The sequence below is a fragment of the Festucalex cinctus genome, chromosome 21 (assembly GCF_051991245.1).
Source record: "Festucalex cinctus isolate MCC-2025b chromosome 21, RoL_Fcin_1.0, whole genome shotgun sequence".
In the NCBI taxonomy this organism is placed as follows: Eukaryota; Metazoa; Chordata; class Actinopteri; order Syngnathiformes; family Syngnathidae; genus Festucalex; species Festucalex cinctus.
In genome coordinates, this window is record NC_135431.1 from 9,611,606 (window position 1) to 9,620,956 (window position 9,351).

Here is a 9,351-nt window from a genome sequence, read left to right on the forward strand (position 1 = left end):
TAAATTGGCAGTAAAAGTCTGCAAAAATAGAATATATGGACTTGGTCCCTCCTTTGTATATCAACGTCCAGTCATCTAGGAGCAGTTTCTAAAAGATTTTGAAATTTCTATGAGAAGATATTTGTCAATGTTCAGAAGTGGGTGATTAAATTTTATTTTATTTTTTTCTCCTGGTCAATTGTTCGTCATTCATCAGCGCCCTAGGCATCCTTTCGTCATCATCTGTTCTCCCGTTATTTTTATTTTAACTAGGGATGAAAATTAGTGCGTAAATTTTGGGTTAATATAAAGATCCTTTAACACCACAAAATTTTTTTTGACATGACCGTCTCTTACTTGGAAAGCCTGCACTGGGGGAATTCCAGTGGCAACACAGAAGACATATCTGCGTCAAAATTTTGCAGTAAAAAAATTTAATAATAATGCACATATTTGTGGAGACTGGGTTCAACTTGTATTTTACAATTTTAAAAATGTTACTTCATGTTAAAGATTAGATAACTCTTAATATGAAAGGAGAAATGCACTGCGCTGTCACCGTCTTACAAATGCAAGTATGCTAGTGGCAGAAAAATTACATCAACATAAATCAATACTTTTGCAGTACATCTTTTTAATTATAACTCATTTTTATGAATTATGAAATTACTGTACCAATGACTAAACAACGCAGCCGTATTTCTATTAGTTGAACATTTTTTTTCCACTTTTATGTTAAGAGTATAAAAAATTATTTTATTGTACATTTAGAACAGATTTAAAATCTGCGATTAATCGTGAGATAATCATTGAAGTAATGCGATTAAAAGTTTTAATTGCCTGACACTTAGACAACACTCCTGTCATTACTTCATCACCACTATTTTAGAAATGACAGAAGTGGGAATGCCGTTTGTCCGTCATTTGTCAACAAATGCGCACCCGAGAGGTCCGTCGGTTCTTGATCCGGTTAGTGACAATTACACCGATAGACTGCTCACCTCTGTCAATTTATTCAGCAGAGCATTTATGTAACCAGAAAATTGTGCGAGTGTAATTCAAATTCAGTGTCAATTAGCCCATTTTGTTTTGAAATTGAATTATAGGTGTGCCTCGATCATTTGGTCCACAATGCACTTGAACCAGGTTTTGTATACATTGTGCATATAGCAGTATCTGGAAGGATGATTGTTTTGACCCATTACCCACCCTCAAAGTCAGGAAGGTCAAGTCTTTGTCCCCAGAGCAATCAGGACCCAGAAGGGAAGCCAGAAAGTCAGAAACTGCAGTGATCTCCGGAGTGACTTTCCCCTCGGCCTGGTACAGCCTAGTGACAAGGTTTGATGTTAAATTCCTTAAATAAGGAGTCACCTACTACTGCAACATACTTGATGTATACATACCCCCTGACTGCATGACTCAAGGCATACATGATGGGCTTGCTCTTCTTGTTCTCAGCAATGGCCAGGATATCCTTGATCGCGACGGGTGAAGGGTTAGGCAGCAGTGACAGGGCGTAAACCGCCGCGTCGACTTCAAGAGCAGATTTGTCGAAGGTCCTGAGAACCCTCAACATGGCGCTGGTGCACTCCGGAGTACCGCACTGGACCAGAGCTTGCACGGTCAGGGAGTTGGACATTTCCATCATCTCAAGTGCAGCGGAACCCAGGACGTCAGCCTTCAGGCCACGCAGCTCAGACACCAGTTTGTGGAAGAGGGAGGCACGCTGGTCGCCATTTTTGGTCTGGGACAGCGCGTTCAGCTGCTGCATGGTGGTAATGGCGGCATCTTTAGTTTGCACGGGGGACTTGTCATCAACGACGTCCATTGGTAAGAAACGGAGGAGGGCCCGGTCTGTTCAGAAAACACCCCACAAACCATTACGCTGCATTTAATGAACATCATTGAATGGTTTCAAGCACATAGTAAAAACACTCACTATAATCAAAGACTCGGTCATTGATCTTGGTGGTCTCCTTCAGAGTCACGGTCTGCTTCACCAATGTGGAAATTCCGTATTCATTCCTATGCAGAACACACAGTTACAGCAGATTATTATTACTATTACTACTACTACTATTATTATTATTACATTGTTATTATTATTATTACATTGTTATTACTATTATTATTACTACATTATTACTACTATTATTACCACTATTATTATTATTAGTGTTGTTCCGATACTGTATCGGCAGAGGTGCCGATACTGCATAAAAACAGTGGTATCGGTATCTGTGATAAGTAACATGCCGGTAACATTAATTCCAACGCTAATATAGGATTTTGGATGCAGCATCTTGTGTCTTGCTCGTGCACAAAATTCACTGATATGTGACATGTTCACTGCATGCCGATCTAAGATATCCTATTGGCCCTTGAATGAACCAATGGCATGACAGCTTTTTCATGTTGAGGGGGGGGGGGGGGAAAACAAAAAAACAAAACTGAAGTATCGGCCGATACTGCAAAGCTGGGTATCGGAACAACACATACTAATACTAATAATAAATTATTATTAAATATACCTTTTGCATATGATTATTTTGTCCACTTACTTGTGGGAGAGGGGCCGGAAAATGTGCTTCTCTGTACAGCTTCCACTTGTCATGTGCTTCTTCTGGTTGTCAAACTTGTAGTTGCAAGTCTGGTGGCTGCTGATCAACTTGGACAAAGAATAGCCCTGAAAAGTGGAGAGGTAAATACTCATGTTCCATTAACCCTATTGACGGAGTGAAAATATAATAAGTAATTGGAGTTTTGATTGAAACAAGTTGGTGATACGAAGGTAGCTTGTGGCCCTTACCATTCCTGAGATGAGAGCAAGGGGACTGGTGGCCTGTTTGTAAGCGTTGAAGTCGTCACATTTGGAAAGATCCCTGCTGATAGTTACGTCGGTGGCGATGTCTCCTCTGGCGTTGACTGTGAAGTCAGTGGCGCAGGTGCCATACACAGTGGGCTGGATATGAATAATATCAAAGTCATTCATACTGAGGAGACTGGATTTTTATTTTTTTTTTTTTTTTTATTTTTTTTTTTAATGCTAGAGCATAAAAAAGGCTTTGATTCAGCCTCTCAACTGCAAAGAACGGTTGCATAAATGGTGGTTATTACACAAACGTCCAGCAGGTGGCAGCAGAGCAAAGGAGATCAACCAGGGCCATGTAGAAAAAAAAAAAGCTCAATTACTTACAATTTTAAATAGATTTGTGAAAACTGATGAAACTTCTCTCTTCTAATGCTAATTGTTGCAAAACGGAAACACTTTTTTTTTTTTTCCCCTGATGAAAGAAAAGACTATCTTATTAATTTTTCTTGTGATAGGTTCCATGCTTTTATAGCCATAACACACAATATTCTGTGGGCCTTGCAAAATCAGTCCAAATCCAGTAAAACAGCCGGGAGCAAACGGGACTACTTTTGTGAAAATGGCTGGGAGTGAATGAGTTAAATACAGATCACGTTTCGAAGACTACGTAAAATGTAACAGCTGTTGAGCTAACATATAGCAAGATAGCATCCAGAAAACACAAAGACAGTTAAATAAGGATTTAACTTGGTGACCTGTGGTCAGGTATTTTTAATCACGAAACGTCAAAGGGAAACATGCTAGCAATTGATATGCTAACATTCAGTAGGCCTATATGAACCAAAGCACAGAGGCAAATAATTGATAGAATGCTAACATGCTAATAGTTGATATGCTAACAAATGGCTAGGTCGCATCCTATGAAACAGGCTAAGCTATAATGTATGGTTTTCAAGCTCCTAGAGTGCTGAAAAACCAAATTAGACCAAATAATATTTCAAGTGGGTATTATGTGACAGGAGGCTGATGTTGATAAGCTACACCTTTATGGCTCCAAGTGACACAATGACTGGGCATTTGAAAAAAATCCAATTTACTGAGGAGATTCACTCCAAACCAAATTGCTCTGACTTTCCTTTGTTTAGCCAGAGCAGCATTCCCCGTACAAAAGGACTTATTTTGACGGAATTCACTTTAAGTGGTAGTTTATCTGTAGTTTTAGGAAATTTGCTCTGGGAAATGTAGTTCTGATCCGAGTGTGGCCTAGATGTATTTTTTGATCTCTCATTTGTGGGTGTCCGTTAAATGGTGTTCGCCGCATTTTTTTCTGAAAACTAATGAATGAATAGGCGTGTGAATTGCCTAGTACCTGACGATTCGATTCGTATCACGATTCACAGGTCACGATTCGATACCGATTAATCCCGATACGAATTTATAAGTCGATTGTTGCGATTTTTTTCATTCAAATTTAGAAAATACTAATCAGTAAGCTTGTAGAGTGTAAGATTTATATGAAAATGTATTATTTATTTATCTGAAATTTCAGTCTTATAGAGGTTGTAATCTGTTTCATGTTTGAACAGCATTAAAATAAAATATTAAGGCTTAATGTTCCGTTCATATAACATACTTCCATGCTCAAGGTGTGAATCCTAACCCGAAGTCAGACGTTTTCTTGAATATTTTTCCATTAAAAATGGAAGTTTAAATATCGATTCACACACACACACACACACTCACACACACACAAAAAAGGCAATGATGATAAGACGTTGAATCGGTAAGACTACCGAATGAACAATTCTGAGCTCTTTATAAAAAAAAAAAAAAAAAAAAAAAAAAAAAAAAAAAAAAAAAAAAAAAAAAAAAAAAAAAGATTTTTTTTTTATTGAATCGATTCGAGAATCGCGCGATGTAGTATCGCGATATATCGCTGAATCGATTTTTTTTAACACCCCTATGAATGAATAAATAAATAAATAAAATATAATATTATTGTTGTGTATGTGATTCAAAACATTCCATAGACTATGCAGTGGAAGCCAATCCAGTCAATTTTAATAACTGGAATGGTAAACATGTTTTCTAATTCTACTCAAATCAGATTGCCAAATCAATAGGTCAGATTAAAACCCATTATATGAGCAGGTGATGCCCTGGATGAGATAAACGTATCTAGGACTTTGCCCCCGCTGGGTGACGTGGGAACACGAAGTGACCCATGTGCGTTTATCAGCTATGACTGTTCCAGATTATGTAGTCATTGCGCAATGTGTTTATCGTTGGATGACTCTTTGCCACAAATAATATCACGCTCTGTTTCCAAAATAAAGACAAAAACAGGCCTTCTCACCATTTTGTTGTTACCATCGTTTTCCATTACGGGAACAAGGAGAGACGACACAATTCCTCTCTTGATGTTTAAGATGTTAACCGGTTCGTCCTCCTCGGGGAAGAGTTTCACTTCAGTGTTTCCCTCAACTGTGACCTTCAGTGGACTCCTGATGACATCAGTTACAAACATTAAAAATAGTAGAAATAAATCAGAATTTTATTCATATAGGACCTTTAAAAGGAAGTCTGTAGAAGTAGAAATTAAAAAAAAAAATGTAATGATGCTAAATTAGGGTCATGTAAATTCATGTGTTCCATGGATAAAATAATCTTTGGTTTAAAAAGTCAACTGTGAAGATGGGCAGGTAGTCTTACTTGGCCATGGCGGCTTTGAAGGCCTGATCTCCGGCAGTGGGGCGGTACAGCGCGTTCCCATCGTCATCCACAGCAAAGATCTCGCTCAGAGAGCATTTTGTGGTGCGCAAGACGAAGCTGCAGGTTTGAGGGACTTCAAGCTCAACCTGCGTAGAATACAAGCCACCGTTTCGTCACATTTTCTTTTCCTCAGGTTCAGGACAGACTATTGGTGGTTTAGGCCGTGAGACGTACTTGACAGGAGACTTTAGGGCCACTTTTGTTGTTGGTGGCACCGGGAACGCCATTGAAGGCCTCAGCCTCATAGTTGTACACGAATCGCCTGAAGTTCTTAAACCTTTTAGCCACTGAAATGTTTTAAAGATCTGTTAGACTTGAGCACCTTTTTAGGTTTTATAAATTAAATCAGAGCAACACATGAGCTCGAATAACACCTGTATCAAAATTGACCTTAACTCATTCACTGCCAGTGCAGAAAAAAAAATGAATCTTTGATGTCTAAAGCCGTCTATGGCAGTGAATGTGTTAATGTGCTAATTTATCAACATCATAAAAAAAAAAATAAAAAAAAAAACTTACAAAAGCATGTTGGTGATTGTTCAGCCACACTTCCTACATCTTGTTCTGAAATGAATAATGACAAAAAAAAATAATTCATTTACTTAAGTTGAGGATGACAATACGATTTCCACAACAGAAATGAAAATTAAAATACATTAAACACATTAAAATGTCTTCAAACCTAATAGTACTTACGGGCTAGGGCGCAGGCGCCAAGTAGCAACAGAAGGCAGATCCTGGTACGTCCCATGTTGGGCTCGGCACCTGGAAGCCTTGTGACGATCAGAGTCCTCTTTCACTGAAGACTAAACCTTGTCCTTAAATCTAAAGCTTTTATACGTCGACCGTCTTACTGGATGTGACCTGCAAATGTGTTGCTCTGGTTCCAAAGTCTGAGCAGTCCTTGTGGCAGGCCAAAGGTAAAACAAACTAAGACATGATGTCAGCACTGGGTGGGAGTCACTGTGATCATGCTGAATATTCTGATTTGGTACTTAAGTTGAGGGGACAGCAAGGCTGATTCTTGATACTAGTAGAAAGGTTGCTGTACATAAATGATGTAGTTGTAGTCTTCATAATAAGTTAGCAAGTTTTCTGTTTAGTGTGGTGACACTTCTCCATTCAAATCACATAAGAAAATACAATATATAAACTAGGGATGGGCGAGTACCGATACCAGGTATCGGTATCGGGCCGATACCGATACCTGGTATCGGGCCGATACCAGCCTTTTTTCAAGTACTCGTGACGCAGACGAGTACAAGCGACCGATGGCAGATGGGGAAGACGTTAAGTGAGTCCTCCTTGCCTGTAACTGGCGCTAGCTTGCAGCAGTTTTTCACCAAAACTTCACCGGTTTGGAAATACTTTGATAATAATAATTCATAAATTGTGAATCTTAAACTAAAAAAAAAAAAAAGACCACTTTTGTGTTTTATTTCGAGCGTTAAGACTATTGAAGAGTGACTTTTTTTTTTGTTAAAATTAAAGGAAATAGATTTGTTTAAAAATATCTTTTAGTGATTTTTTTTAATTTGTCAAAATGTACCACTGGTATCGGCGGTTGGTATCGGTGAGTACTGAGGATCTGAGTATCGGTCTGAAAAAAAGTGGTATCAAACATCCCCAATATAAACTCTTTTGACTGGCATTTAATAGTATTGCAAGCCACTGTAACTTTATGCACTTTGAACATTAACACTGTAAAAACACATACTTGAAAGTTTTCCGTTACAATGTACTGCACCAAAACAGAAATTGCACCTATTTTTCCCCCCAAAACAAACAGTTGTTCAAGATTAAACACCATGTATTGTCCAAAACAGTTAAATACAACTGAACTGTATTAGGCAGTTCTTTCACATACCACTAGAGGTATCCTGCATACCAGTAGTATCACACTTCATGAGAAACATTGCTAAAAAAACAGTGGTGTCCAAACTACGGCCCAGGGGCCATTTGCGGCCCGCCGTCCATTTTTCAGTGGCCCGTGACGTATGCTAAAAATGGCATTTGACTCAGTTCAAATAAAATAAAAATGTTTGAAGATGATCAAAGTAAGAAGGGAAGGTATCGAAAAACAGGTGCCATTAAAAGGTTATTTAAGTTAACTAAAACTAATGAAAAAATTAACTAAAATTCAAAAAACAATATTGTTACCGAAAAAAAATAAAAACGAAAATGCTTTTTGAAAAATGAAAACTAACTGAAACTACATTTTATGTTTGCAAAACTAACTACAACTAACTAATTATAGCAAAATGTCCATTGTTTTAGTCTTTGGTAATTAATTTATTGCATGAGCCTTTGGGGATGATTTTAGATGTGATTTTTAGTAGATTTATTTTGATATAAACTGGAATAATGACGTTTGAAAGTATGTCACACAAAAGTGGCCTCATCTAGCATCAGCCAATAGGAAAACACGTTCAGATGATGTTGCGCCCATGGTGTTTTTTTTTTTTTTTTTTTAAATATTGTGTACAAGTAATACACATTTAAAAAACAAAAGAACAAAGACAAAAACAAAAAAAAACTAATACTGAAACTAACAAACTAAAGTAAAACTAAGCATTTTTTAAAAGAACTAATAAAAAATTAACAGAAGCCAACTGAAAACTAATAAAAACTAACTAAAATGAAAAATTCCAAAACTATAATAACCTTACTGCCATTATTACAAATAAATTGGTTTCTATACTGTAGCATTTTTCTAAATATGCAAAAACACAAATAAATTATTTGTACACTTTTTAAGACTAAACAATTTCTCTTCATAACATTATGTGGCCCTTGCGTCCTTCTGATTTTCTGTATGTGGCCCTCAAATGAAAAAGTTTGGACACCCCTGCTTTAAAACATCTACAACAATCAACCTTTGATCTTTTGTCCAAACCATATGAATCACACTGATGGAGAAAAGTTGACTCATCTGCTGTGTGTCGTGTTTGGAGAGTTGAGGATCCAAAAGCAGGAAGTAGGGAGGCAGGATGTCCCAAAAAAAAAAAAAAAAAAAACCAAACAAGAAACTTGGAGTCACAACTATTCAACTTAAAAGCAGATCCGTACAAAGAAAGGAAACATACGAAGCTGACTAGGACAGAGACAGGACAACTGACCAAACGAATGATCCAACAAAGACTGCAGGGAAGGAGGGAACTAAATAGAAACAAACTAACCAGACAATGACAAACACCTGGACAGAAAGTGGCAAAGGGTGCTGATTGGAAGACACAGGTGGACCGTGATGACGAGCACAATGACAACACGGACACATGACAAGTGACACCTAACCAAGCAAAACACATATTATAAACAACAAAACTAAAACACCGTGCCTGACAACATACTGCTTTAATTAATTAAGTTAGGGGTTGTAACTGTGTTTAATTGATTGTGTATGGGTTTTACTTTGAATAGAATTGTCCAAATAAAGTTTTCTACAACATTCAAATTTATTGAGAGGCACCTTTATGTAATTATGAAGTTTCATGTGAGCATTACAGTCTTACCAATTGTGTTTTTATTCCAAACAAATAAGTGTAAAGGTCCAAAATTACCAACATAAAACAACATTTATTAGTTGATGAGCTTTTTTATTTGAATTTACAATTGATCTTTTGTGTTGACAGCAAATCACATGAAACAATGCTCGTAAACAGAATTGATTAAATTACGTTTTCCAGTCATGTAAGAAGTTTTGTGACATTCTCAACACCACAAGACCATCTACAACCATGCACAACTGTTCAGTTTGGAATTGATTGAGACTGTCAACCAATTATTAT

General features: G+C 37.2%; 1 pseudogene across 1 annotated transcript in view; it reads right to left on the reverse strand.

The window, feature by feature from the left end:
* The window catches only part of LOC144010921 (apolipoprotein B-100-like), a 45,893-nt pseudogene extending 38,966 nt beyond the window's left edge, over positions 1–6,927 (reverse strand). Inside the window, exons 1-10 of the transcript XR_013281389.1 lie at positions 6,260–6,927; positions 6,083–6,127; positions 5,738–5,850; positions 5,504–5,649; positions 5,148–5,295; positions 2,789–2,941; positions 2,541–2,665; positions 1,919–2,004; positions 1,383–1,833; positions 1,189–1,306 (exon numbers count right to left, since the gene is read on the reverse strand). The product of XR_013281389.1 is annotated as an apolipoprotein B-100-like (transcript). The remainder of the gene's footprint in view (positions 1–1,188; positions 1,307–1,382; positions 1,834–1,918; positions 2,005–2,540; positions 2,666–2,788; positions 2,942–5,147; positions 5,296–5,503; positions 5,650–5,737; positions 5,851–6,082; positions 6,128–6,259) is intronic.
* Positions 6,928–9,351: the final 2,424 nt, after the last annotated feature.